The 26,557-nt window shown below is 42.5% G+C and overlaps 18 non-coding genes across 18 annotated transcripts; all 18 read right to left on the reverse strand.

Annotated features, from left to right (window-relative positions):
* Nucleotides 1-323: 323 nt before the first annotated feature.
* trnat-agu (transfer RNA threonine (anticodon AGU)) lies at nucleotides 324-397 on the reverse strand. The gene has a single exon. It is a non-coding gene; the product is annotated as a tRNA-Thr (tRNA).
* A 186-nt stretch (nucleotides 398-583) lies between these two features.
* Nucleotides 584-657, reverse strand: trnat-ugu (transfer RNA threonine (anticodon UGU)). The gene has a single exon. It is a non-coding gene; the product is annotated as a tRNA-Thr (tRNA).
* Nucleotides 658-1,923: 1,266 nt separating this feature from the next.
* On the reverse strand, nucleotides 1,924-1,997 carry trnat-agu (transfer RNA threonine (anticodon AGU)). Its single transcript has one exon. It is a non-coding gene; the product is annotated as a tRNA-Thr (tRNA).
* Nucleotides 1,998-2,183: 186 nt separating this feature from the next.
* On the reverse strand, nucleotides 2,184-2,257 carry trnat-ugu (transfer RNA threonine (anticodon UGU)). Its single transcript has one exon. It is a non-coding gene; the product is annotated as a tRNA-Thr (tRNA).
* A 1,265-nt stretch (nucleotides 2,258-3,522) lies between these two features.
* On the reverse strand, nucleotides 3,523-3,596 carry trnat-agu (transfer RNA threonine (anticodon AGU)). The gene has a single exon. It is a non-coding gene; the product is annotated as a tRNA-Thr (tRNA).
* Nucleotides 3,597-3,782: 186 nt separating this feature from the next.
* On the reverse strand, nucleotides 3,783-3,856 carry trnat-ugu (transfer RNA threonine (anticodon UGU)). Its single transcript has one exon. It is a non-coding gene; the product is annotated as a tRNA-Thr (tRNA).
* A 1,274-nt stretch (nucleotides 3,857-5,130) lies between these two features.
* On the reverse strand, nucleotides 5,131-5,204 carry trnat-agu (transfer RNA threonine (anticodon AGU)). The gene has a single exon. It is a non-coding gene; the product is annotated as a tRNA-Thr (tRNA).
* Nucleotides 5,205-5,390: 186 nt separating this feature from the next.
* Nucleotides 5,391-5,464, reverse strand: trnat-ugu (transfer RNA threonine (anticodon UGU)). Its single transcript has one exon. It is a non-coding gene; the product is annotated as a tRNA-Thr (tRNA).
* Nucleotides 5,465-6,736: 1,272 nt separating this feature from the next.
* Nucleotides 6,737-6,810, reverse strand: trnat-agu (transfer RNA threonine (anticodon AGU)). Its single transcript has one exon. It is a non-coding gene; the product is annotated as a tRNA-Thr (tRNA).
* A 186-nt stretch (nucleotides 6,811-6,996) lies between these two features.
* Nucleotides 6,997-7,070, reverse strand: trnat-ugu (transfer RNA threonine (anticodon UGU)). The gene has a single exon. It is a non-coding gene; the product is annotated as a tRNA-Thr (tRNA).
* A 1,266-nt stretch (nucleotides 7,071-8,336) lies between these two features.
* Nucleotides 8,337-8,410, reverse strand: trnat-agu (transfer RNA threonine (anticodon AGU)). Its single transcript has one exon. It is a non-coding gene; the product is annotated as a tRNA-Thr (tRNA).
* A 186-nt stretch (nucleotides 8,411-8,596) lies between these two features.
* trnat-ugu (transfer RNA threonine (anticodon UGU)) lies at nucleotides 8,597-8,670 on the reverse strand. The gene has a single exon. It is a non-coding gene; the product is annotated as a tRNA-Thr (tRNA).
* Nucleotides 8,671-9,943: 1,273 nt separating this feature from the next.
* trnat-agu (transfer RNA threonine (anticodon AGU)) lies at nucleotides 9,944-10,017 on the reverse strand. Its single transcript has one exon. It is a non-coding gene; the product is annotated as a tRNA-Thr (tRNA).
* Nucleotides 10,018-10,203: 186 nt separating this feature from the next.
* Nucleotides 10,204-10,277, reverse strand: trnat-ugu (transfer RNA threonine (anticodon UGU)). The gene has a single exon. It is a non-coding gene; the product is annotated as a tRNA-Thr (tRNA).
* A 1,269-nt stretch (nucleotides 10,278-11,546) lies between these two features.
* On the reverse strand, nucleotides 11,547-11,620 carry trnat-agu (transfer RNA threonine (anticodon AGU)). The gene has a single exon. It is a non-coding gene; the product is annotated as a tRNA-Thr (tRNA).
* A 186-nt stretch (nucleotides 11,621-11,806) lies between these two features.
* trnat-ugu (transfer RNA threonine (anticodon UGU)) lies at nucleotides 11,807-11,880 on the reverse strand. The gene has a single exon. It is a non-coding gene; the product is annotated as a tRNA-Thr (tRNA).
* Nucleotides 11,881-12,978: 1,098 nt separating this feature from the next.
* Nucleotides 12,979-13,052, reverse strand: trnat-agu (transfer RNA threonine (anticodon AGU)). The gene has a single exon. It is a non-coding gene; the product is annotated as a tRNA-Thr (tRNA).
* Nucleotides 13,053-13,237: 185 nt separating this feature from the next.
* trnat-ugu (transfer RNA threonine (anticodon UGU)) lies at nucleotides 13,238-13,311 on the reverse strand. The gene has a single exon. It is a non-coding gene; the product is annotated as a tRNA-Thr (tRNA).
* Nucleotides 13,312-26,557: the final 13,246 nt, after the last annotated feature.

Below are 26,557 nucleotides of genomic sequence, written 5' to 3' on the forward strand. Positions count from 1 at the left end.
CAGGATCTCCTGTTTACTAGACAGGCACATTGACCAACTAAGCCACAGCGCCTAACGATCTTGACACAGGCTAAATGTTTAATTCCCAAAAAAAAAAAAACTAACAACGGTAGCGCTGCATGTGGGAATGTCTGGACTTGAAATATTAAAGTGCAATTGGTTAGGCATTACCACACTATGCTATATAAAGGCATCGTCCAAAGCCCTCTTGAACGAGCAGCGTTCTTAAGGATTTGAGTTTTGTTAAGAAACCGACTGCTAAACATCCCGCTGCGTAAACACTCGTTACTCTTAACAAAAAGCAGACACAAAACCTGTACATTAGGCACTGCTGGGATTTGAACCCAGGACCTCCTGTTTACTAGACAGGTGCTTTGACCAACTAAGCCACAGCGCCAACACTGAATGGGAGGCAAGACGTTTTTGCACACAGAGACTAAAAAAAGACAGCAAGTCCTAAAATGGCAAGCAAAGAGGTTGTTTAACTCTATTTGTCGTACTATTCATTACGCCTCAAAGCTATACAATTTTATAATTCATTCCGGTGAGCTCTATAAAACAAGCACACGCACCACCTGGACTAAGGCGCTGCTGGGATTTGAGCCCACGATCTCCTGATTACAAGACAGGCGCTTTCACCAGCTAAGCCACAGCGCCACAGAAACTCACAGTAAGAGACATTTGCCCGATAACAAAAATCGAAGAAGAAAAAATAATACACAACAAAAACCAGCATGTCAGGATGCAGAAAATGCAGACAAGCCGGACGCGGTCTTTTAGAGTCTGGATGATCATGTCTCAAGCCTGACCATGTCATCCAAACCCAGAGTCAGCTCGGAAAATGGAAATCAGGACAAACATATGCTATCGGCCATTGAAAGAGTTTCAGATCAGAAAGCCACTCTCCCATAATCTGAGGGAAAGGTGCAGTTTGGATTTGAACCTAGCACCTGCTGTTCCCAAGACAGGTGCTCTGGCCAACTTAGTCTTAACACTAAAAGAAAAAACCTCTGGATACGATACTTCCAAACGCAGTTTCATCTAAGACAGTGGGGGGGAAGCAAAATATACTGTGCTTTCTACTCAGTTACTTTGCACATGCATAAAGAGGCTCTTGTACGACAAATCTAAAAGGCGTGATCTCAACAATAGGTGGCAGTTACTTTTCCCCAAAACCACAGGTTGCCGACGAGTCATTCCTCAAGCCCACTAGGCCCTACACCGTTTTCTAATCTCACTTATTTAAAACAGCTCAATTAAGTCATCGGCTTTATGGTAGAGTACCCCTAGTATCTGAGCCTGCACTGCGCAATGAAAGAAAGAAGCAAAACGGGATGGACAGATGCCTAAAATGTTAGAAACGCACCACACCTTAAGTCAGTGAAGAAAAAGAGCAAAGCTTGCGACTCTGGTGAGACTCGAACCCACAACATTTGAATGGCTCAGCTCACAGCCTAGAAGTCCAATGCGCTATCCATTGCACCACAGAGCCTAAGTGCTCTGCTTCCTCTAGAACTGTTGGACAGAAAGCACTTTTTAGTACTCTCTGGCCCATGAAAGAACAGCCAACTGCGGACAAGGCACTGCTGGAATTCAAAGCCAGGATCTCCTGTTTACTAGACAGGCACATTGACCAACTAAGCCACAGCGCCTAACGATCTTGACACAGGCTAAATGTTTAATTCCCAAAAAAAAAAAAACTAACAACGGTAGCGCTGCATGTGGGAATGTCTGGACTTGAAATATTAAAGTGCAATTGGTTAGGCATTACCACACTATGCTATATAAAGGCATCGTCCAAAGCCCTCTTGAACGAGCAGCGTTCTTAAGGATTTGAGTTTTGTTAAGAAACCGACTGCTAAACATCCCGCTGCGTAAACACTCGTTACTCTTAACAAAAAGCAGACACAAAACCTGTACATTAGGCACTGCTGGGATTTGAACCCAGGACCTCCTGTTTACTAGACAGGCGCTTTGACCAACTAAGCCACAGCGCCAACGCTGAATGGGAGGCAAGACGTTTTTGCACACAGAGACTAAAAAAAGACAGCAAGTCCTAAAATGGCAAGCAAAGAGGTTGTTTAACTCTATTTGTCGTACTATTCATTACGCCTCAAAGCTATACAATTTTATAATTCATTCCGGTGAGCTCTATAAAACAAGCACACGCACCACCTGGACTAAGGCGCTGCTGGGATTTGAGCCCACGATCTCCTGATTACAAGACAGGCGCTTTCACCAGCTAAGCCACAGCGCCACAGAAACTCACAGTAAGAGACATTTGCCCGATAACAAAAATCGAAGAAGAAAAAATAATACACAACAAAAACCAGCATGTCAGGATGCAGAAAATGCAGACAAGCCGGACGCGGTCTTTTAGAGTCTGGATGATCATGTCTCAAGCCTGACCATGTCATCCAAACCCAGAGTCAGCTCGGAAAATGGAAATCAGGACAAACATATGCTATCGGCCATTGAAAGAGTTTCAGATCAGAAAGCCACTCTCCCATAATCTGAGGGAAAGGTGCAGTTTGGATTTGAACCTAGCACCTGCTGTTCCCAAGACAGGTGCTCTGGCCAACTTAGTCTTAACACTAAAAGAAAAAACCTCTGGATACGATACTTCCAAACGCAGTTTCATCTAAGACAGTGGGGGGGAAGCAAAATATACTGTGCTTTCTACTCAGTTACTTTGCACATGCATAAAGAGGCTCTTGTACGACAAATCTAAAAGGCGTGATCTCAACAATAGGTGGCAGTTACTTTTCCCCAAAACCACAGGTTGCCGACGAGTCATTCCTCAAGCCCACTAGGCCCTACACCGTTTTCTAATCTCACTTATTTAAAACAGCTCAATTAAGTCATCGGCTTTATGGTAGAGTACCCCTAGTATCTGAGCCTGCACTGCGCAATGAAAGAAAGAAGCAAAACGGGATGGACAGATGCCTAAAATGTTAGAAACGCACCACACCTTAAGTCAGTGAAGAAAAAGAGCAAAGCTTGCGACTCTGGTGAGACTCGAACCCACAACATTTGAATGGCTCAGCTCACAGCCTAGAAGTCCAATGCGCTATCCATTGCACCACAGAGCCTAAGTGCTCTGCTTCCTCTAGAACTGTTGGACAGAAAGCAATTTTTAGTACTCTCTGGCCCATGAAAGAACAGCCAACTGCGGACAAGGCACTGCTGGAATTCAAAGCCAGGATCTCCTGTTTACTAGACAGGCACATTGACCAACTAAGCCACAGCGCCTAACGATCTTGACACAGGCTAAATGTTTAATTCCCAAAAAAAAAAAACTAACAACGGTAGCGCTGCATGTGGGAATGTCTGGACTTGAAATATTAAAGTGCAATTGGTTAGGCATTACCACACTATGCTATATAAAGGCATCGTCCAAAGCCCTCTTGAACGAGCAGCGTTCTTAAGGATTTGAGTTTTGTTAAGAAACCGACTGCTAAACATCCCGCTGCGTAAACACTCGTTACTCTTAACAAAAAGTAGACACGAAACCTGTATGTTAGGCACTGCTGGGATTTGAACCCAGGATCTCCTGTTTACTAGACAGGCGCTTTGACCAACTAAGCCACAGCGCCAACGCTGAATAGGATGCAAGACGTTTTTGCACACAGAGACTAAAAAAAGACAGCAAGTCTTAAAATATCAAGCAAAGAGGTTGTTTAACTCTATTTGTCGCACTATTCATTACGCCTCAAAGCTATACAATTTTATAATTCATTCCGGTGAGCTCTATAAAACAAGCACACGCACCACCTGGACTAAGGCGCTGCTGGGATTCGAGCCCAGGATCTACTGTTTACAAGACAGGCACTTTGACCAGCTAAGCCACAGCGCCACAGAAATTCACAGTAAGAGACATTTGCCCGGTAACAAAAATCGAAGAAGAAAAAATAATACACAACAAAAACCAGCATGTCAGGATGCAGAAAATGCAGACAAGCCGGACGCGGTCTTTTAGAGTCTGGATGATCATGTCTCAAGCCTGACCATGTCATCCAAACCCAGAGTCAGCTCGGAAAATGGAAATCAGGACAAACATATGCTATCGGCCATTGAAAGAGTTTCAGATCAGAAAGCCACTCTCCCATAATCTGAGGGAAAGGTGCAGTTTGGATTTGAACCTAGCACCTGCTGTTCCCAAGACAGGTGCTCTGGCCAACTTAGTCTTAACACTAAAAGAAAAAACCTCTGGATACGATACTTCCAAACGCAGTTTCATCTAAGACAGTGGGGGGGAAAGCAAAATATACTGTGCTTTCTACTCAGTTACTTTGCACATGCATAAAGAGGCTCTTGTACGACAAATCCAAAAGGCGTGATCTCAACAATAGGTGGCAGTTACTTTTCCCCAAAATCACAGGTTGCCGACGAGTCATTCCTCAAGCCCACTAGGCCCTACACCGTTTTCTAATCTCCCTTATTTAAAACAGCTCATTTAAGTCATCGGCTTTATTGTAGAGTACCCCTAGTATCTGAGCCTGCACTGCGCAATGAAAGAAAGAAGCAAAACGGGATGGACAGATGCCTAAAATGTTAGAAACGCACCACACCTTAAGTCAGTGAAGAAAAAGAGCAAAGCTTGCAACTCTGGTGGGACTCGAGCCCACAACCTTTAAATGGCTCAGCTCACAGCCTAGAAGTCCAATGCACTATCCATTGCACCACAGAGCCTAAGTGCTCTGCTTCTTCTAGAACTGTTGGACAGAAAGCACTTTTTAGTACTCTCTGGCCCATGAAAGAAGAGCCAACTGCAGACAAGGCACTGCTGGAATTCAAAGCCAGGATCTCCTGTTTACTTGACAGGCACTTCGACCAACTAAGCCACAGCGCCAAACGATCTTGACACAGGCTAAATGTTTAATTCCCAAAAAAAAAAAAAAAAAAAACTAACAACGGTAGCGCTGCATGTGGGAATGTCTGGACTTGAAATATTAAAGTCCAATTGGTTAGGCATTACCACACTATGCTATATAAAGGCATCGTCCAAAGCCCTCTTGAACGAGCAGCGCTCTTAAGGATTTGAGTTTTGTTAAGAAACCGACTGCTAAACATCCCGCTGCGTAAACACTCGTTACTCTTAACAAAAAGCAGACACAAAACCTGTACATTAGGCACTGCTGGGATTTGAACCCAGGACCTCCTGTTTACTAGACAGGCGCTTTGACCAACTAAGCCACAGCGCCAACGCTGAATGGGAGGCAAGACGTTTTTGCACACAGAGACTAAAAAAAGACAGCAAGTCCTAAAATGGCAAGCAAAGAGGTTGTTTAACTCTATTTGTCGTACTATTCATTACGCCTCAAAGCTATACAATTTTATAATTCATTCCGGTGAGCTCTATAAAACAAGCACACGCACCACCTGGACTAAGGCGCTGCTGGGATTTGAGCCCACGATCTCCTGATTACAAGACAGGCGCTTTCACCAGCTAAGCCACAGCGCCACAGAAACTCACAGTAAGAGACATTTGCCCGATAACAAAAATCGAAGAAGAAAAAATAATACACAACAAAAACCAGCATGTCAGGATGCAGAAAATGCAGACAAGCCGGACGCGGTCTTTTAGAGTCTGGATGATCATGTCTCAAGCCTGACCATGTCATCCAAACCCAGAGTCAGCTCGGAAAATGGAAATCAGGACAAACATATGCTATCGGCCATTGAAAGAGTTTCAGATCAGAAAGCCACTCTCCCATAATCTGAGGGAAAGGTGCAGTTTGGATTTGAACCTAGCACCTGCTGTTCCCAAGACAGGTGCTCTGGCCAACTTAGTCTTAACACTAAAAGAAAAAACCTCTGGATACGATACTTCCAAACGCAGTTTCATCTAAGACAGTGGGGGGGAAGCAAAATATACTGTGCTTTCTACTCAGTTACTTTGCACATGCATAAAGAGGCTCTTGTACGACAAATCCAAAAGGCGTGATCTCAACAATAGGTGGCAGTTACTTTTCCCCAAAATCACAGGTTGCCGACGAGTCATTCCTCAAGCCCACTAGGCCCTACACCGTTTTCTAATCTCCCTTATTTAAAACAGCTCATTTAAGTCATCGGCTTTATTGTAGAGTACCCCTAGTATCTGAGCCTGCACTGCGCAATGAAAGAAAGAAGCAAAACGGGATGGACAGATGCCTAAAATGTTAGAAACGCACCACACCTTAAGTCAGTGAAGAAAAAGAGCAAAGCTTGCAACTCTGGTGGGACTCGAGCCCACAACCTTTAAATGGCTCAGCTCACAGCCTAGAAGTCCAATGCGCTATCCATTGCACCACAGAGCCTAAGTGCTCTGCTTCTTCTAGAACTGTTGGACAGAAAGCACTTTTTAGTACTCTCTGGCCCATGAAAGAAGAGCCAACTGCAGACAAGGCACTGCTGGAATTCAAAGCCAGGATCTCCTGTTTACTTGACAGGCACTTTGACCAACTAAGCCACAGCGCCAAACGATCTTGACACAGGCTAAATGTTTAATTCCCAAAAAAAAAAAAAAAAAAACTAACAACGGTAGCGCTGCATGTGGGAATGTCTGGACTTGAAATATTAAAGTCCAATTGGTTAGGCATTACCACACTATGCTATATAAAGGCATCGTCCAAAGCCCTCTTGAACGAGCAGCGTTCTTAAGGATTTGAGTTTTGTTAAGAAACCGACTGCTAAACATCCCGCTGCGTAAACACTCGTTACTCTTAACAAAAAGCAGACACAAAACCTGTACATTAGGCACTGCTGGGATTTGAACCCAGGACCTCCTGTTTACTAGACAGGCGCTTTGACCAACTAAGCCACAGCGCCAACGCTGAATGGGAGGCAAGACGTTTTTGCACACAGAGACTAAAAAAAGACAGCAAGTCCTAAAATGGCAAGCAAAGAGGTTGTTTAACTCTATTTGTCGTACTATTCATTACGCCTCAAAGCTATACAATTTTATAATTCATTCCGGTGAGCTCTATAAAACAAGCACACGCACCACCTGGACTAAGGCGCTGCTGGGATTTGAGCCCACGATCTCCTGATTACAAGACAGGCGCTTTCACCAGCTAAGCCACAGCGCCACAGAAACTCACAGTAAGAGACATTTGCCCGATAACAAAAATCGAAGAAGAAAAAATAATACACAACAAAAACCAGCATGTCAGGATGCAGAAAATGCAGACAAGCCGGACGCGGTCTTTTAGAGTCTGGATGATCATGTCTCAAGCCTGACCATGTCATCCAAACCCAGAGTCAGCTCGGAAAATGGAAATCAGGACAAACATATGCTATCGGCCATTGAAAGAGTTTCAGATCAGAAAGCCACTCTCCCATAATCTGAGGGAAAGGTGCAGTTTGGATTTGAACCTAGCACCTGCTGTTCCCAAGACAGGTGCTCTGGCCAACTTAGTCTTAACACTAAAAGAAAAAACCTCTGGATACGATACTTCCAAACGCAGTTTCATCTAAGACAGTGGGGGGGAAGCAAAATATACTGTGCTTTCTACTCAGTTACTTTGCACATGCATAAAGAGGCTCTTGTACGACAAATCTAAAAGGCGTGATCTCAACAATAGATGGCAGTTACTTTTCCCCAAAACCACAGGTTGCCGACGAGTCATTCCTCAAGCCCACTAGGCCCTACACCGTTTTCTAATCTCACTTATTTAAAACAGCTCAATTAAGTCATCGGCTTTATGGTAGAGTACCCCTAGTATCTGAGCCTGCACTGCGCAATGAAAGAAAGAAGCAAAACGGGATGGACAGATGCCTAAAATGTTAGAAACGCACCACACCTTAAGTCAGTGAAGAAAAAGAGCAAAGCTTGCGACTCTGGTGAGACTCGAACCCACAACATTTGAATGGCTCAGCTCACAGCCTGGAAGTCCAATGCGCTATCCATTGCACCACAGAGCCTAAGTGCTCTGCTTCCTCTAGAACTGTTGGACAGAAAGCACTTTTTAGTACTCTCTGGCCCATGAAAGAACAGCCAACTGCGGACAAGGCACTGCTGGAATTCAAAGCCAGGATCTCCTGTTTACTAGACAGGCACATTGACCAACTAAGCCACAGCGCCTAACGATCTTGACACAGGCTAAATGTTTAATTCCCAAAAAAAAAAAAACTAACAACGGTAGCGCTGCATGTGGGAATGTCTGGACTTGAAATATTAAAGTGCAATTGGTTAGGCATTACCACACTATGCTATATAAAGGCATCGTCCAAAGCCCTCTTGAACGAGCAGCGTTCTTAAGGATTTGAGTTTTGTTAAGAAACCGACTGCTAAACATCCCGCTGCGTAAACACTCGTTACTCTTAACAAAAAGTAGACACGAAACCTGTATGTTAGGCACTGCTGGGATTTGAACCCAGGATCTCCTGTTTACTAGACAGGCGCTTTGACCAACTAAGCCACAGCGCCAACGCTGAATAGGATGCAAGACGTTTTTGCACACAGAGACTAAAAAAAGACAGCAAGTCTTAAAATATCAAGCAAAGAGGTTGTTTAACTCTATTTGTCGCACTATTCATTATGCCTCAAAGCTATACAATTTTATAATTCATTCCGGTGAGCTCTATAAAACAAGCACACGCACCACCTGGACTGAGGCGCTGCTGGGATTCGAGCCCAGGATCTACTGTTTACAAGACAGGCACTTTGACCAGCTAAGCCACAGCGCCACAGAAATTCACAGTAAGAGACATTTGCCCGGTAACAAAAATCGAAGAAGAAAAAATAATACACAACAAAAACCAGCATGTCAGGATGCAGAAAATGCAGACAAGCCGGACGCGGTCTTTTAGAGTCTGGATGATCATGTCTCAAGCCTGACCATGTCATCCAAACCCAGAGTCAGCTCGGAAAATGGAAATCAGGACAAACATATGCTATCGGCCATTGAAAGAGTTTCAGATCAGAAAGCCACTCTCCCATAATCTGAGGGAAAGGTGCAGTTTGGATTTGAACCTAGCACCTGCTGTTCCCAAGACAGGTGCTCTGGCCAACTTAGTCTTAACACTAAAAGAAAAAACCTCTGGATACGATACTTCCAAACGCAGTTTCATCTAAGACAGTGGGGGGGAAAGCAAAATATACTGTGCTTTCTACTCAGTTACTTTGCACATGCATAAAGAGGCTCTTGTACGACAAATCCAAAAGGCGTGATCTCAACAATAGGTGGCAGTTACTTTTCCCCAAAATCACAGGTTGCCGACGAGTCATTCCTCAAGCCCACTAGGCCCTACACCGTTTTCTAATCTCCCTTATTTAAAACAGCTCATTTAAGTCATCGGCTTTATTGTAGAGTACCCCTAGTATCTGAGCCTGCACTGCGCAATGAAAGAAAGAAGCAAAACGGGATGGACAGATGCCTAAAATGTTAGAAACGCACCACACCTTAAGTCAGTGAAGAAAAAGAGCAAAGCTTGCAACTCTGGTGGGACTCGAGCCCACAACCTTTAAATGGCTCAGCTCACAGCCTAGAAGTCCAATGCACTATCCATTGCACCACAGAGCCTAAGTGCTCTGCTTCTTCTAGAACTGTTGGACAGAAAGCACTTTTTAGTACTCTCTGGCCCATGAAAGAAGAGCCAACTGCAGACAAGGCACTGCTGGAATTCAAAGCCAGGATCTCCTGTTTACTTGACAGGCACTTTGACCAACTAAGCCACAGCGCCAAACGATCTTGACACAGGCTAAATGTTTAATTCCCAAAAAAAAAAAAAAAAAAACTAACAACGGTAGCGCTGCATGTGGGAATGTCTGGACTTGAAATATTAAAGTCCAATTGGTTAGGCATTACCACACTATGCTATATAAAGGCATCGTCCAAAGCCCTCTTGAACGAGCAGCGCTCTTAAGGATTTGAGTTTTGTTAAGAAACCGACTGCTAAACATCCCGCTGCGTAAACACTCGTTACTCTTAACAAAAAGCAGACACAAAACCTGTACATTAGGCACTGCTGGGATTTGAACCCAGGACCTCCTGTTTACTAGACAGGCGCTTTGACCAACTAAGCCACAGCGCCAACGCTGAATGGGAGGCAAGACGTTTTTGCACACAGAGACTAAAAAAAGACAGCAAGTCCTAAAATGGCAAGCAAAGAGGTTGTTTAACTCTATTTGTCGTACTATTCATTACGCCTCAAAGCTATACAATTTTATAATTCATTCCGGTGAGCTCTATAAAACAAGCACACGCACCACCTGGACTAAGGCGCTGCTGGGATTTGAGCCCACGATCTCCTGATTACAAGACAGGCGCTTTCACCAGCTAAGCCACAGCGCCACAGAAACTCACAGTAAGAGACATTTGCCCGATAACAAAAATCGAAGAAGAAAAAATAATACACAACAAAAACCAGCATGTCAGGATGCAGAAAATGCAGACAAGCCGGACGCGGTCTTTTAGAGTCTGGATGATCATGTCTCAAGCCTGACCATGTCATCCAAACCCAGAGTCAGCTCGGAAAATGGAAATCAGGACAAACATATGCTATCGGCCATTGAAAGAGTTTCAGATCAGAAAGCCACTCTCCCATAATCTGAGGGAAAGGTGCAGTTTGGATTTGAACCTAGCACCTGCTGTTCCCAAGACAGGTGCTCTGGCCAACTTAGTCTTAACACTAAAAGAAAAAACCTCTGGATACGATACTTCCAAACGCAGTTTCATCTAAGACAGTGGGGGGGAAGCAAAATATACTGTGCTTTCTACTCAGTTACTTTGCACATGCATAAAGAGGCTCTTGTACGACAAATCTAAAAGGCGTGATCTCAACAATAGGTGGCAGTTACTTTTCCCCAAAACCACAGGTTGCCGACGAGTCATTCCTCAAGCCCACTAGGCCCTACACCGTTTTCTAATCTCACTTATTTAAAACAGCTCAATTAAGTCATCGGCTTTATGGTAGAGTACCCCTAGTATCTGAGCCTGCACTGCGCAATGAAAGAAAGAAGCAAAACGGGATGGACAGATGCCTAAAATGTTAGAAACGCACCACACCTTAAGTCAGTGAAGAAAAAGAGCAAAGCTTGCGACTCTGGTGAGACTCGAACCCACAACATTTGAATGGCTCAGCTCACAGCCTAGAAGTCCAATGCGCTATCCATTGCACCACAGAGCCTAAGTGCTCTACTTCCTCTAGAACTGTTGGACAGAAAGCACTTTTTAGTACTCTCTGGCCCATGAAAGAACAGCCAACTGCGGACAAGGCACTGCTGGAATTCAAAGCCAGGATCTCCTGTTTACTAGACAGGCACTTTGACCAACTAAGCCACAGTGCCAAATGACCTTGACAAAGGCTAAATGTTTAATTCCAAAAAATAAAAAAAAAACTAACAACTGTAGCGCTGCATGTGGGAATGTCTGGACTTGAAATATTAAAGTCCAATTGGTTAGGCATTACCACACTATGCTATATAAAGGCATCGTCCAAAGCCCTCTTGAACGAGCAGCGTTCTTAAGGATTTGAGTTTTGTTAAGAAACCGACTGCTAAACATCCCGCTGCGTAAACACTCGTTACTCTTAACAAAAAGTAGACACGAAACCTGTACATTAGGCACTGCTGGGATTTGAACCCAGGATCTCCTGTTTACTAGACAGGCGCTTTGACCAACTAAGCCACAGTGCCAACGCTGATTAGGATGCAAGACGTTTTTGCACACAGAGACTAAAAAAAGACAGCAAGTCTTAAAATGGCAAGCAAAGAGGTTGTTTAACTCTATTTGTCGCACTATTCATTACGCCTCAAAGCTATACAATTTTATAATTCATTCCGGTGAGCTCTATAAAACAAGCACACGCACCACCTGGTCTAAGGCGCTGCTGGGATTTGAGCCCAGGATCTCCTGATTACAAGACAGTCGCTTTGACCAGCTAAGCCACAGCACCACAGAATTTCACAGTAAGAGACATTTGCCCGATAACAAAAATCGAAGAAGAAAAAATAATACACAACAAAAACCAGCATGTCAGGATGCAGAAAATGCTGACAAGCCGGACGCGGTCTTTTAGAGTCTGGATGATCATGTCTCAAGCCTGACCATGTTCTCCAAACCCAGAGTCAGCTCGGAAAATGGAAATTAGGACAAACATATGCTATCGGCCATTGAAAGAGTTTCAGATCAGAAAGCCACTCTCCCATAATCTGAGGGAAAGGTGCAGTTTGGATTTGAACCTAGCACCTGCTGTTCCCAAGACAGGTGCTCTGGCCAACTTAGTCTTAACACTAAAAGAAAAAACCTCTGGATACGATACTTCCAAACGCAGTTTCATCTAAGACAGTGGGGGGGAAGCACAATATACTGTGCTTTCTACTCAGTTACTTTGCACATGCATAAAGAGGCTCTTGTACGACAAATCCAAAAGGCGTGATCTCAACAATAGATGGCAGTTACTTTTCCCCAAAACCACAGGTTGCCGACGAGTCATTCCTCAAGCCCACTAGGCCCTACACCGTTTTCTAATCTCCCTTATTTAAAACAGCTCAATTAAGTCATCGGCTTTATTGTAGAGTACCCCTAGTATCTGAGCCTGCACTGCGCAATGAAAGAAAGAAGCAAAACGGGATGGACAGATGCCTAAAATGTTAGAAACGCACGACACCTTAAGTCAGTGAAGAAAAAGAGCAAAGCTTGCGACTCGAACCCACAACCTTTGAATGGCTCAGCTCACAGCCTAGAAGTCCAATGCGCTATCCATTGCACCACAGAGCCTAAGTGCTCTGCTTCCTCTAGAACTGTTGGACACAAAGCACTTTTTAGTACTCTCTGGCCCATGAAAGAACAGCCAACTGCAGACAAGGCACTGCTGGAATTCAAAGCCAGGATCTCCTGTTTACTAGACAGGCGGTTTGACCAACTAAGCCACAGCGCCAAACGACCTTGAGAGGGGCTAATTGTTTAATTCGAAAAAAGAACTAATAATGGCAGCGCTGCTTGTGTGAATGTCTAGACTTGAAATATTAAGCAACCACGGCACCTGTACATTAGGCACTGCTGGGATTTGAACCCAGGATCTCCTGTTTACTAGACAGGCGCTTTGACCAACTAAGCCACAGCGCCAACACTGATTAGGAGGCAAGACGTTTTTGCACACAGAGACTAAAAAAAGACGGCAAGTCTTAAAATGGCAACAAAGAGGTTGTTTAACTCTATTTGTCGCACTATTCATTACGCCTCAAAGCTATACAATTTTATAATTCATTCCGGTAAGCTCTAAAAAACAAGCACACGTACCACCTGGACTAAGGCACTGCTGGGATTTGAGCCTAGGATCTCCTGTTTACAAGACAGGTGCTTTGACCAGCTAAGCCACAGCACCACAGAAATTCACAGTAAGAGACATTTGCCCGATAACAAAAATCGAAGAAGAAAAAATAATACACAACAAAAACCAGCATGTCAGGATGCAGAAAATGCTGACAAGACGGACGCGGTCTTTTAGAGTCTGGATGATCATGTCTCAAACCTGACTGGTAACCTGGCCTCTGTTCAAGATCAAAGCAAAAAATGTGTGAATTTATTTTTATTTAATCTATCCTTAATCATGTGTTAAGTGTTTTTTCGGAACCTCCAGTTTCATTACATCCAAACCCAGAGTCAGCTTGGAAAATGGAAATCAGGACAAACATATGCTATCGGCCATTGAAAGAGTTTCAGATCAGAAAGCCACTCTCCCATAATCTGAGGGAAAGGTGCAGTTTGGATTTGAACCTAGCACCTGCTGTTCCCAAGACAGGTGCTCTGGCCAACTTAGTCTTAACACTAAAAGAAAAAACCTCTGGATACGATACTTCCAAACGCAGTTTCATCTAAGACTCTACTTCCTGCTTTGCTACTGTTCGGACGTCTTTGCCTACTGCTCCGCTCTTCGCACTCATGCTTTTATATCTTATACCCTAATTTTAACTTGAGCCTATCAGCACAGTGCTCAAACAACACAGCTTGAAGATCAGCATCGATTCCACAAACTTTCTGGAATATAGCTTTACTAACAAGAGGGGAATTACCGTCTAAACAATCCTCCCGCTATCAGCTGCTTACATTGCGGAGACGGGAAAACACGGCTGTAAAAATGCCTCTGGATCAGATTAATTCAGATTCTCACTGTTGTACAAACTGCCACAAACTTCTACAAAAGATTGCAGTTCTTGAAACGAAGTTGCTAGCGATCCGACCAGAACTTCAGCTTCATTGTGGATCCTCTCAGCACACAGCCGGTGAGTCCCATAAATCTGTTCCTGCTACTGTTTTGAGCACAGAAAAACAGAATAAAACTGTTGAAAATGAGCATTGGCATAAACAAGGTGCGAGACCAAAGGGTACTTGCGGGGTCAGATCATACGCTGCCGCATTAGCGTCTTCTACCCCAAATACAGCTCGGACTCAAATACAGCTTCAGAATAGATATGAAGTTTTGAGTAATATGGGTGAAGAATCCCCAAATGCAGTCAGACAGAGATCGCATGTTTCAGCAACTAATTCTGCATGGAACAGAGGCTCAAGGCCGACTAGACACCGGCATTCTGCTCCGATCACACCTGAGATAAGAACACTAGTCGTAGGAGATTCAATAATCAAGAATTTCAGGAGCAGATCTACAATGACATACTGCTTTCCTCATGCAACAATTTCTGATGTAAACAAAGAACTTGAGGAAATTCTGAAAAAGCACAAGACTGCAAAACGGATTATCATCCATGTGGGGAAGAATGATATTCGGAAGGAACAGTCAGAACTGCTCAAGAAAGATTTCTGTGAGCTCTTGGAAACAGCTGAAAGATTGAAGGTTCAGCCGTTCATAAGTGGACCACTCCCTGCAAGAGGGACAAATATGTTTTCACGGCTTCTTGGTCTAAATGTATGGCTACAGAAAACATGTAACAAGAAAGGACTAAATTTCATTGACAATTTCAATCTCTTCTGGAACCAAAGACAGCTGTTTACATCAGACGGCCTTCATCCAAACAAACTTGGTGCAAAGGTGCTAAAGGACAATATTTTTTTCTCCCTCCATCATCCATAAGCTGTGTATGCCACTGAACTGAATTGCACACAAACACCTAGCAAATGTTCGGATGACCACAGGACCTCAAATCAGCTCCTAAGTGGACTTGTGGCTGATGAATCACCCAAGGACAGTGATAATGCCACGCAGCCAAAACACCCAATGTTGATAGAGACACTATCAGTTGCCCTCTGCTCAACACAGGCAGACTGTGACGCATCAGAACAGCATCAAGTCTCGTCACTCAAAAATGATCCTCAGGAAAACATATTTCTGCAGACAGAATCTCCAGATGCACAGCCTCTGTCACCGGACACGTTCTCATTGTCACAATGTTCACCACTCATGGGTTTTTCAAAAAAGATGGAGGAACTGGTGTATGCTGGAACTTAACTTTCACACTCCATTGCCGCAAGCCCCCAGTTACCAACCAAAAAGCGGCCTGCTCCACAACCACCTATGAGCCCACCTGGAAGAGCCCTCCGATCACACCGCCAGGGCCCAAACAACAACGCCCCATCTTCAGCTGGTGAACACAAGAGCTCTCTGTGATGTGTGTCGGGGACCTGCTTAGATAACAGTGTCTTTATCAAATGTTTTCAGAACAAGCAGGAACCCAGTGTGTCTGTAGCTTTCTCTAAGCAGATATGTGTTGTGTTAAGTGACAGAAAACCAAAGACTTCATCAGGCCGTATAGCAAATCATTCAAATCTGGTGTCTATTAAATGTAGATCTGAGACTACTATAGAAAAAACAGCTAAAACTGTTAAGTTAGTGCTTTTAAACATCAGATCACTCAACAATAAGTCTCTTTTAGTCAATGATTTTATCAACACAAATTGCCTTGATTTTATGCTTTTAAATGAAACTTGGCTAGATGACAGCTGTAGCGCAGCAGTTCTGAATGAAGCAGCTCCTTTAAACTTTAACTTTTTGAGTGTTTGCAGAGTTAATAGGAGAGGTGGAGGCATCACTGCCCTGTTTAAAGATGTCTATGAATTTAAACAAGTGTCATTTGGTGACTATTTGTCTTTTGAATATCTGTGTATAGCACTCAAAGGTGCTCCACGCATCTTACTGATCATTATCTACAGACCTCCAAAATATTCTCCAGCTTTTATTGAGGATTTTACAGAGCTATTATCAATTGTAACCTCTGAATTTGATTATTTTAGTATTGCTGGGGATTTTAATATTCACATTGATAATCCAGAAATCAATGCTGTAAAAGAACTGATGACTGTTTTTAACACTTTTGATCTGACTCAGCATGTTCAAGGACCCACACACAATCGTGGACACACTCTTGATCTACTTATAACTAAGGGTTTACACATTTCATCGACTGTTGTTAAGGATGTGGCACTATCTGATCATTTCTGTATCTTTTTTGATATATTGATCACTCCAGCTATTAAAGACAGATCTGTCTCTGTCAGAAAGAGATGCATAAATGAGAACACCAGTGAGCAGTTTATGAAGGCCATATCGCTAGCACCAAGTATATCTGCAGATTCTGTTGATTCTCTCCTTGATTTGTTCAATTCTAAAATTGAGAATGTCATAAATGACATCGCTCCTGTTAAAGTCAAGAAGATGACTGGCAGGCAAAAGGGATCTTGGACAAGGTCACCTAGAGTACAAATGATGAAAAGACAGTGCAGAAAAGCTGAGCGTATGTGGAGAAAGACGAAACTAGTAGTCCATTATAATATTCCAAGTGAGCTCCTCTCTGAAAGCAAATGTAATGAGTTTGCTCATTTCTTCATTGATAAGATTAATAATATCAGAAAGGCAATCAGCTCATCCAATCAGTCAAGTTGTGTCGATATCAAACAAGCTCAACTACAACTTAAGAAATCAGACATTATGTCTGATTTCATGGCAATTAACGGCAAAATCTTAGAAGAAATTGTGCAAGTTATGAAAACATCAACCTGCAGTATTGATACGATCCCCACATCATTCTTCAAAACGGTGTTTACCTGTTTAGAAATGGATCTTCTAAAAGTGGTAAATGCTTCACTTCTCTCAGGGATTTTTTCAACCTCACTTAAAACTGCAGTTGTTAAACCCCTCTTAAAGAAGAGCAACCTGGATACCACCCTATTGAGCAATTACAGGCCAATCTCAAATCTCCCTTTCATTGGCAAAATCATTGAAAAAGTTGTTTTTAACCAGGTTAACAAGTTCTTAAACTTCAGGGGGTGTCTAGACAATTTTCAATCTGGTTTCAGAGCATATCACAGTACAGAGAGCGCTCTTATAAAGATAATCAATGATATACGCCTAAATACAGATTCAGGTAAAATAACAGTGCTGGTATTGTTGGATCTCAGTGCTGCATTTGACACTGTCGATCACAGCATACTTCTGGATAGGCTGGAAAACTGGGTTGGGCTGTCTTGGACAGTCCTCAAATGGTTCAGATCTTACCTTGAAGGGAGAGGTTACTATGTCAGTATAGGTGATCATAGGTCGAGGTGGACACCCATGATGTGTGGAGTCCCACAAGGCTCGATTCTGGAACCTCTCCTGTTCAACCTTTACATGCTCCCTCTGAACCAAATAATGAGAAATAACCAAATCTCCTACCACAGCTATGCTGATGACACTCAGATCTACCTAGCCTTACTGCCTAATGACAACAGCCCCATTGACACCCTCTACCAGTGCATTGATGAAATTAACAATTGGATGTGCCAAAACTTTCTTCAGTTAAACAAAGAGAAAAATGAAGTCATTGCATTTGGGAAAAGAGATGAGGTTCTCAAGGTAAATGCGTACCTTGGCTCTAAAGGTCAAACGACAAAAAATAAGGTCAAGAATCTTGGTGTGACTCTGGAGTCAGATCTGAGTTTCAACAATCATGTCAAAGCAGTCAGTAAATCAGCATACTATCATCTCAAAAATATTGCAAGAATCAGATGCTTTGTTTCCAGTGAAGACTTAAAGAGAAACTTGTTCATGCTTTTATCAGCAACAGGGTGGATTACTGTAACGGCCTCCTCACTGGCCTTCCCAAAAAGACAGTCAGACAGTTGCAGCTCATCCAGAACACTGCGGCCAGAATTCTGACCAGAAGAAGGAAATCAGAGCACATCACACCTGTCCTCAGGTCTTTACACTGGCTGCCAGTTACATTCAGAATAGATTTTAAAGTATTATTACTGGTCTATAAATCACTAAATGGCCTAGGACCTCAATACATTACAGATATGCTCACTAAATACAAACCCAACAGATCACGCAGATCTTTAGTATCATTTAAACTAGAAATTCCAAGGGTTCAGTCAAAGCAGGGTGAATCTGCCTTCAGCCACTATGCTCCTCGATGCTGGAATCAGCTTCCAGAAATGATCAGATGTGCTCCAACATTTAGGCACATTCAAATCAAGACTGAAAACACTGTTTAGCTGTGCCTTTACTGAATGAGCACTGTGCTACGTCCGACAGATCGCACTATTATGTTTTTCATTTTCTTTTTCATTCTTTTATAACCTATTTTAACTCATTTAAATTTGTTTTTATCTGTTTTAATCAATTTTATTGTCTGAATTTTATGTTCCTAAACTTGTCTTTTTTATTCATGTTTATGTAAAGCACTTTGAATTGCCACTGTGTATGAAATGTGCTATATAAATAAACTTGCCTTGCCTTGCCTTAAAAATCCGCACTCACTCTGGAATATTATCCCTAATTATATTTTCTCCAAAGTTGGTGGTTTAAATTTTCTTTTACTTTGTAATTATAATGTTTTGAGATGCTCTTGGCCTGGTCTCTAATATACAAGCATAACTTTTCTCCACACAGATATTATTTATGGAATAATAAAGACATTCTTTACAAAAATAAATCACTCTATTTTGAAAAATGGTTTAAAAACAAATTTATTTTAGTTGGCCAGCTCTTTAACTCAGAAGGCAGACTTTACAACTATCCAGATTTCTTGCAGAAGTTTAACATTCCTGCTACTCCTAGTGAATATGCCATTGTTGTAAACTTTATCCCTTCTGGCGTGTTTATTCTAATGCAAGGTGTCACACTACCATGGCCATACACTCACTCTCTGAATTTAACCGACACAATGGTTGGAAGTGTGTGTTTTTCAGCAGACCAACAAAAAAATAACTGTAAAATTAGAGGCCTCTTCCAGAGAGAGATTATAAAAATCCCTTATGTAATAGCTTATTGGAACAACACTATTGAAAATATTCCATGGGAGAAAGTATGGACTTTGCCTCACAAGTATCTTATTACAAATAAAGTAAAATAAGCAACATTTAAATTAATTCACAAATGTTATCCTACTAAAAGCCTGTCTTCAGAAATATAAGCCTGACATTGATTTAAACTGCTCATTCTGTCACTCTTCGGATGAAGACTCTATTCATTTGTTCTGGAAGTGCTCCTTCACAGAGAGATTCTGGTCAGATTTGTTGATCTTTATTCAATCTTATATTATGAGTGACTTTTTCTTTTCTTTTAAAGTTATATTCTTTGGATTGTTTGATGACTCTAAAGAAAACATGTAAAAAGTGTATATAGTTAATTTGTGTATTCTATTAGCCAAGTTTCATATTCACAAACAGAAGTTTAGTGGCTCTAAACCTTTTTTTGATCTGTTCAAAATCGACCTATAGCAATATTTGGAAACTATCTAGCACTCTCTTCATCCAAAAGCAACAAAAACAGTATCCTTATATTCTTCTTTTGTGTCTCTCTGTCACCGACTCGGTCCCAGTCATTCCCCTCGCTGGGCCAGCAGAGGCCATCATCTCCGGACTTCTAACATTACGTCATCCCTCCACTCTGATTCCAGCACACCTGTTCTCCATTCCGCTAATGACCCACGTACCCTTTGTAAGCAGCTCACACTCACTCTTCTGTGCGAAGTCTTGTTTAGCCCCGGCCAGCATTTCTGAGCGGTCTATCCTGCCTGATCTCCCGTTTACTACTTCAGCCCGTTTCCTGACTCTGCTCTGTCTTCTGCCTGCCCACGACCAAAGCCTGTTGCACGGACTCTGATTCTCGCTGCCTGCCCCTGACTAAAGCCTGTTACACGGACTCTGAATCACGCTGCCTGCCTCTGACCCATGCCTGGTAATCACTCTGTGTCTGTCATCTGCAACCCCGTCTCATTGATGTGTATGTTGTATGTTCGCACAGCCGTGCGTATTGTTTGATGTTTAAGTGTGACTTAATAAATACGGCAAAATGGATCCCTCCGTGTCAGTCTCCCCGTTACACTCTTTGAGGTGTAACTTTATTTCATCAGTCATAATTTTGTTACCCTGGCGTTTATTTGTCTATGTGTGTATTTCTGCGCATTTGTTTATTTATTTGTATTATTTGTCTCTATGTATGTAATTGTATTTGATCGACCTCTTTAATAAAAAAATAAATAAATTTAAAAAAAACTAGAGCTGAGTTAATCATTGATTTGTTTGACCCGAGTGAATCATTAAACTGTTTGAACCGAGTGAATCATTGAACTGTTTGAATGGTTATTGAATTTTTGTATAACATTAATGAATGTATTGTTCTAACAAATTGATGTGAATCAGTGGTTTAATCTTTGTGCATGGATCAAATTAATTTCAAGTAGACCGAGGTACCTCTTTATTTGGTTTATTATTATTTTTTTTTTTGTGCATTTGATTGTGTTGAATTATTCATATGCTTGTTGGAATGGGTTTTAATTTTTTGTGTTGTAAAACATGTATATAGTGTTATTTTGAGGTTGTAAGGAGACCTATTGAATAACATTAGAATGCAATTTAAACTGGTTGAGTTCTGTCTGATTTATTTTGTCTTTAGCTCTATAGAGTTATTGCACTGCTAGTGTATCCCATGTAGCACTGACTTTATAAACATTATTTTTTATTTTTACTTACATATTTATAAGTTGGCACCCCTACCGAGTCAGTTCGCTACATCGTTACTTTAAGTTGGTGACCATTGGAACACAACGCAGAGGTCAACAATCGTTACACTGGTAAATACTGAGTTATAAGTACTATTGTTGTATATTCTTGCTCCTGGCTATATATTCTGTACAGAGCTGAGCAGATCAGTCTGTTAGATCTTACCAGTTAATGATTATTACATTCATTACAGGAATGATTCTGATTGGTCAGAGCTGGTCATTCTGATAAGAGTGTTCAATTAGTGTTCGATCATTTATATTGTGTCTATTATTGCTCAGCTCAGTGAATCAGCAATGTGCACTCCTCATCATTGTCCAGTAGTTGTGTGTGTATCAGAATATAAACACTGCATCACTTTATCTTCATCCTCCACTTCAGACATTTGACTGTCCAGAACTCATGTCAAAACACAAGTGTTCTTCCTCTACTGACTCGTCTGTATTTCTGCAGCGCTTTAACAGTGATGACTGTGTGAAAGCAGCGCTGAACTAACACTCTAATAATCCTCTACTGTTGATCAAATGAGCATGAGCTGACATTGACTGTTAAAGTCTCTTGTGTTGAGGAGAATGTCTTCATTGCACTGAGAGAATAAAGAGTAATAATGTCTGATCTCTTCTAGAAACACATGATCATATAAATGCTGCAGTATAGTCAGGTGTGTGTGCAGATGATCTACCTGAGAACAGCAGGTGGTGTGTGTTCACTACTAAATGCTGCTGGTGGAGCCATAGACACGTCACTCTTCAGCGACACACAGCTGGGCTCTGCTTCTGCTCTCCTCCTCTTATGTGAGCTGAAACAGAGGAGATTAGAGTTCAGCACTGCACACACTGAAGTCAACACACCAGATATTACTCAATTTATGAAATCACTTTATGAAACACTTGAAATGGCAGCTAATGATCCAAAAGGTGACAATGAAGAATCAAAGCGCTTTAACAGTGATGAATGTGTGAAAGCAGCGCTGTACAGCAGTATTCACAGCTCAGCTACAGGCTTGGCACACCATTTTTTTTTCCTTTCATTTACTTGGATCTCCTCATAACTGGTTAGTGGTGTCTGTGCGCCTCCATCTTCAGATCTGAGATGTTCAGGTCTGGGCTCTGGGCACTCCAGCACATTCACAGCAGACACTGCTCTGTTCCCCTGCGGGAGGGGAACTTCAATGCTATTTGTAAAACTTCCACTATGGGGATTTTGTTCAGAAAGCCAATTGTCTGAAAGAGTATATAATTGGGCCAATGAAATGCCAATAAGTTGGCAGCGTCAGCTTTTGCAGCTGATGCTCGTTGCAATCAATTTTGCAATATAAGCACAGAGAGAGCAAAGCTGAGGCATCCTTTTCTCTTCAGAGACTTCAACAGCCTTCTGAGAGAGTCAATGAGGGTTCCTCCTGCTGATCTACAGCGATTTTGAGGGCAGTTCATGCTGTCACTGCGATGGCATGTCTGTTGCCAATTAAGATCACGGCTAACCCTTGCAAAAGGTCGAACCACCCCAGCTGTCCCCTGCACCACAGTGGCCACTCGGGCAAATCTGAGGATTCCAGTGGGAGACTATCCACCGCGCCCGGGCCTGTTTACCTCCTGCTCTTTCAAGCGCTCCATCCAAGGTTAATATAAGAACCGATCCGTCCAAACAGATGGTAGCCCTTACACTCAATGACACCGGGGACCAGACGTCCACTGCTGCATCAGAGGGTGGGCTTTAATTGTTCAATGAATATCCAGACCCTCTCCCCCCCTCCAGGCAGGTGAGCCCTGTCACAGATCCTGAAATGGACATGTTAGCCGGGGTTTCCCGGGCTGCTTCGGCTGTGGGGTTGGAGATGGTTTATCCCTGAGCTCCGCAGTTGGACCGACTAAATGGGTGCTACGTTGAGGACAAGAAGCCAAGCCTTTGAAACCTTATGTCCCCTTCTTCCCGGAGGTGCACATTAGGCTCACGCAGTCTTGGAATCCCACTGAGCTACATACATTTGCTGCTTCTAGCCGAGGGCACCAGCCACGAGAGCTGCCCCCACCTCCGGTGAAGCGACTGGTTAGCACGGGCCAGCCCTTCGCGATGGCTCATTTGCACATTTAGACTCGGCTATGTGATTCAGTTTACAAAACAGCCTCCCAAGTTCACGGGTGTGTATTTCACCAGGGTCAGCTCCCTGTCCGCCCCTGTCTTGGGAAAGGAGATTGCTGTCCTCCTGGCGAAGGATGCAATCAAGCCGGTCCCTCCAACCTAAATGATGAGTGGGTTTTACAGGCCGTACTTAATCATGCCCAAAAAGAGCGGTGGGTCACGGCCAATTCTAGATCTGTGTTTTAAACCGCTGTCTGCACAAGAAGCCGTTCAGAATGCTAATGAGGAGGTGAAAGTTGTATGATGGGCATTGAGGTATGTAGTGTTTGTCAGTTGCTTTGTGATGCATTAAAAAAAAAAGTGTAACGTGTGGCATGGATCAGTCCAGTGCAGTGCCCAGGCTGCCATGCCTACATTACACTTTACCCTGTGAATTTAGTACATGTAAGTAGTTTTTTTTTTCTTTTTTTTCCCTCTTCTTCTTTTTTTTTTTTTCCTTCATACTTGTTCTTTTTTAATCTCTTTTTGGACTGGTCAAGATATAAATATATATGGTCAAAATATAATAATAATAATTTATGTATAATAATAATAATAATAAACATAAAAATAATATAAATAATAATAATAAAATGAATAAATAACATTGATAAAGACTGAAAGGGGAACAAATACAACAAAAGGGAAAGTAAAGAAGTATATAAAGACCGAATTATGATGTGGGAAAGTATTAATAAATTTTATACTGAATATACTTTTTTTTCCTATTGATTTATTTATTTTAAATTAGATTTAATATTAGATTTTTTTCCCTTTTTTTCTCCTTATCTCTACCTGACCCCCTCTCTGGAAGGTGGAAGACATTCTGAATTCCAAGCCACTTGGCTACATATCCTCTGACGTCGCAGACTTGGACCCAGTGACTCCCAACCTGCTCCTTATGGGCCAACATGATGCCTCACTTCCTCTGTATGACTCCAACAACTCTGTCAGTAAAGTTCCCTGCTTAGGAGTGCCCTGCAGAGATTACTCCAAGGCCCTCAGCAATGATTCAGCGGAGGAATCAGATGCTGGCCCGTTACGTTGTAGGTCTGCCCACTGGTCAGCCTGTGTTCTAGGTATAGGTGCCTGCTATGCGCGATCCCATATGTTTATACAGCCACAATGCAGTGACCCCTCACAGGTGGACCCATGTCTTCCCTCACCGCTAACCATATTATATTCGTATGTGTACTCCCCGTTCTCAAGGTTAGTCCATATGCTCTTTTGCCACCATATCTCCCCACTTTGGTAGCAGATGGCCTCCGCAGCGTCCTCCCTATCAGGACTGAACGCTTTTCCAACGTACTGTGGTATTTAATTTCCTAGTATTGTCTAGAGCAGGGGTGTCAAACTCAATTCCTGGAGGGCCGAAGCCCTGCACAGTTTAGTTCCAACCCTGCTCCAACACACTTACCTGTAGGTTTCAAACAAGCCAGAAGGACTTAATTAGTTTGATCAGGTGTGTTTAATTAGGGTTGGAACTAAACTGTGCAGAGCTGCGGCCCTTTTGGAAGTGAGTTTGACACCTGTGGTCTAGACGCTTTGCGGCTCCCGAAAAATATATCTAAATTTTGAAATCTTCTGTTGAAGTGGGATAAGTAAGGGCCATGGAACATGTTGGAAGACCGCGCCTCTAGTGATGCAGGTGCGCTCACACTCTCTTTTGCATGGCAAACCTCTCATCGGGGCAAGGTAAGGTGCAGTCATTAAGGCGTTTTCCAGAGATTTTTCCATAGTGGAAGTTTTCCACATAGCATTTCCGTTCCCCTCCTTCTGGAGGGGAACTTTAATGCTATGTTCCTTCTGCATAATGATTGCCCCTTAGCTGTGGGTTTATTTCTCTTTAGCTAAAAAAGAAAGCCTCAGCTTTGCTCTTTTTGTGCTTATATTGCCAAATTGATTAATATTATGATAAAGGAAGCCCTAACCCATGTCTCCTGGGTGCAAAATGTAAAGACGATCCGAGACAGTGTAGATCAGATCCCATGTAATAATGGAATAGAGTCATACAGCTTTTCTTCAGCTTACTGCCTTCATGATCAGACCTCACCACAGTGAAATGATCTGCTCCAGTCCATCTGGATGAACTTCTATATTATATAACTCGATTGAATTAGATTAAATTGAAAGATCAAATTCTTGTGTGAATACTTATTTATATCTGCATAGTTGTCCAAATTGATGTTGAGTGTTTTAAAAATGAATGCCTGTTCATACAGGATGATCTAATGAGGCTCAGTGCTGTTTCAATAGTGAAGAGCTGTTCACTGTTCCTGTCAACAAATGTCACTGTCTGGCCTTGAACCTGGATCTTTGGTGTGGAGACTGGTGTGTGTACCACTGAGCCACAGGGGCAGTTATTTTGGACCCAAACGAAAACATTTCAAGCGGGAATGCAGAAAACAAGGATTTATTAAAAAAAGATCAACTTAGATTCTTCTCAAAAATGAGGTAGCAAAACAGGCAACTTAGCGTCTTTTCAGATTGAGGTATACAAAATATTCTAACAGTGGCTCAGTCTACTAGACATAGCTCAGGAGATCAGGGATGACTCAAAAACCGAGCGAGGAACACAGACAAAGTGACAACTTAAATACACAGGCTGGAATAAGACACAGGTGATCAAAGTTAGGTAAACAAGAACACACAAGGAAGAATAGTGGCAGGGGGAAACACAGGGACCTCTAGGGCAGGGTTTTTCAAAGTCTAAGACAGTGGGCCTCCCTTTTGACACAACTTATCCATTGGCGCCCCCCTCCTCCCAAACACGCACGCACGCACGCACGCACGCACGCACACACACACACACACACACACATATATATATATATATATATATATATATATATATATATATATATATATATATATATATATATATATATATATATATACAGTATATATAAAGACACAGACAGATGTCAGACTGTTAACTCACTTTTATCATCATTTGCATGAAAGTGCAATTATTTACAGAGTAATAACAAGTATTTTAATATAACGTTTTTAAAACTAGGATGATGGTTCAATATGAATAGAACTGTCCATCCCAGTCAAAACAGTGGAAGTTTAGTGGGTCTCATGCTGTCATTAGCCAAAATATTTTGACAAACCACACATAAAGGTCGTGGTTCATCAGCTGGTCCTGTCCACGTAAATCATAAACTCAAATACTGATCATCATATCGTTGTCTTTTGGGTTTAAGCCCTGAACTTAAAGGCTTTTGTGGCGAGGGGGCGTGGCCGAGCGCCGTGGGAACGGAGTGAGGCCACCATGTAAGCACCTGCCTCAGATCCCACGGAAGGAGCTCTGGATCATAAAAGGAGGAACAAGGGCAGAGGAAGCCGAGAGAGGACCGGACCCGGACATATTTTACTTTTGCTTTCAGTTTGACGGCAGTCTCCGTGAGGATCTGCCGTCCGTGTGTTTTGGTTTAGACAGAGCTGCCGTCACTGTCATTAATAAATCACTTTAAAACTGCGTCGGTTCTCCGCCTCCTTCCCGGCGGCCA

The sequence above is a fragment of the Danio rerio genome, chromosome 4 (genome assembly GCF_049306965.1).
Source record: "Danio rerio strain Tuebingen ecotype United States chromosome 4, GRCz12tu, whole genome shotgun sequence".
Taxonomy (NCBI): Eukaryota; Metazoa; Chordata; class Actinopteri; order Cypriniformes; family Danionidae; genus Danio; species Danio rerio.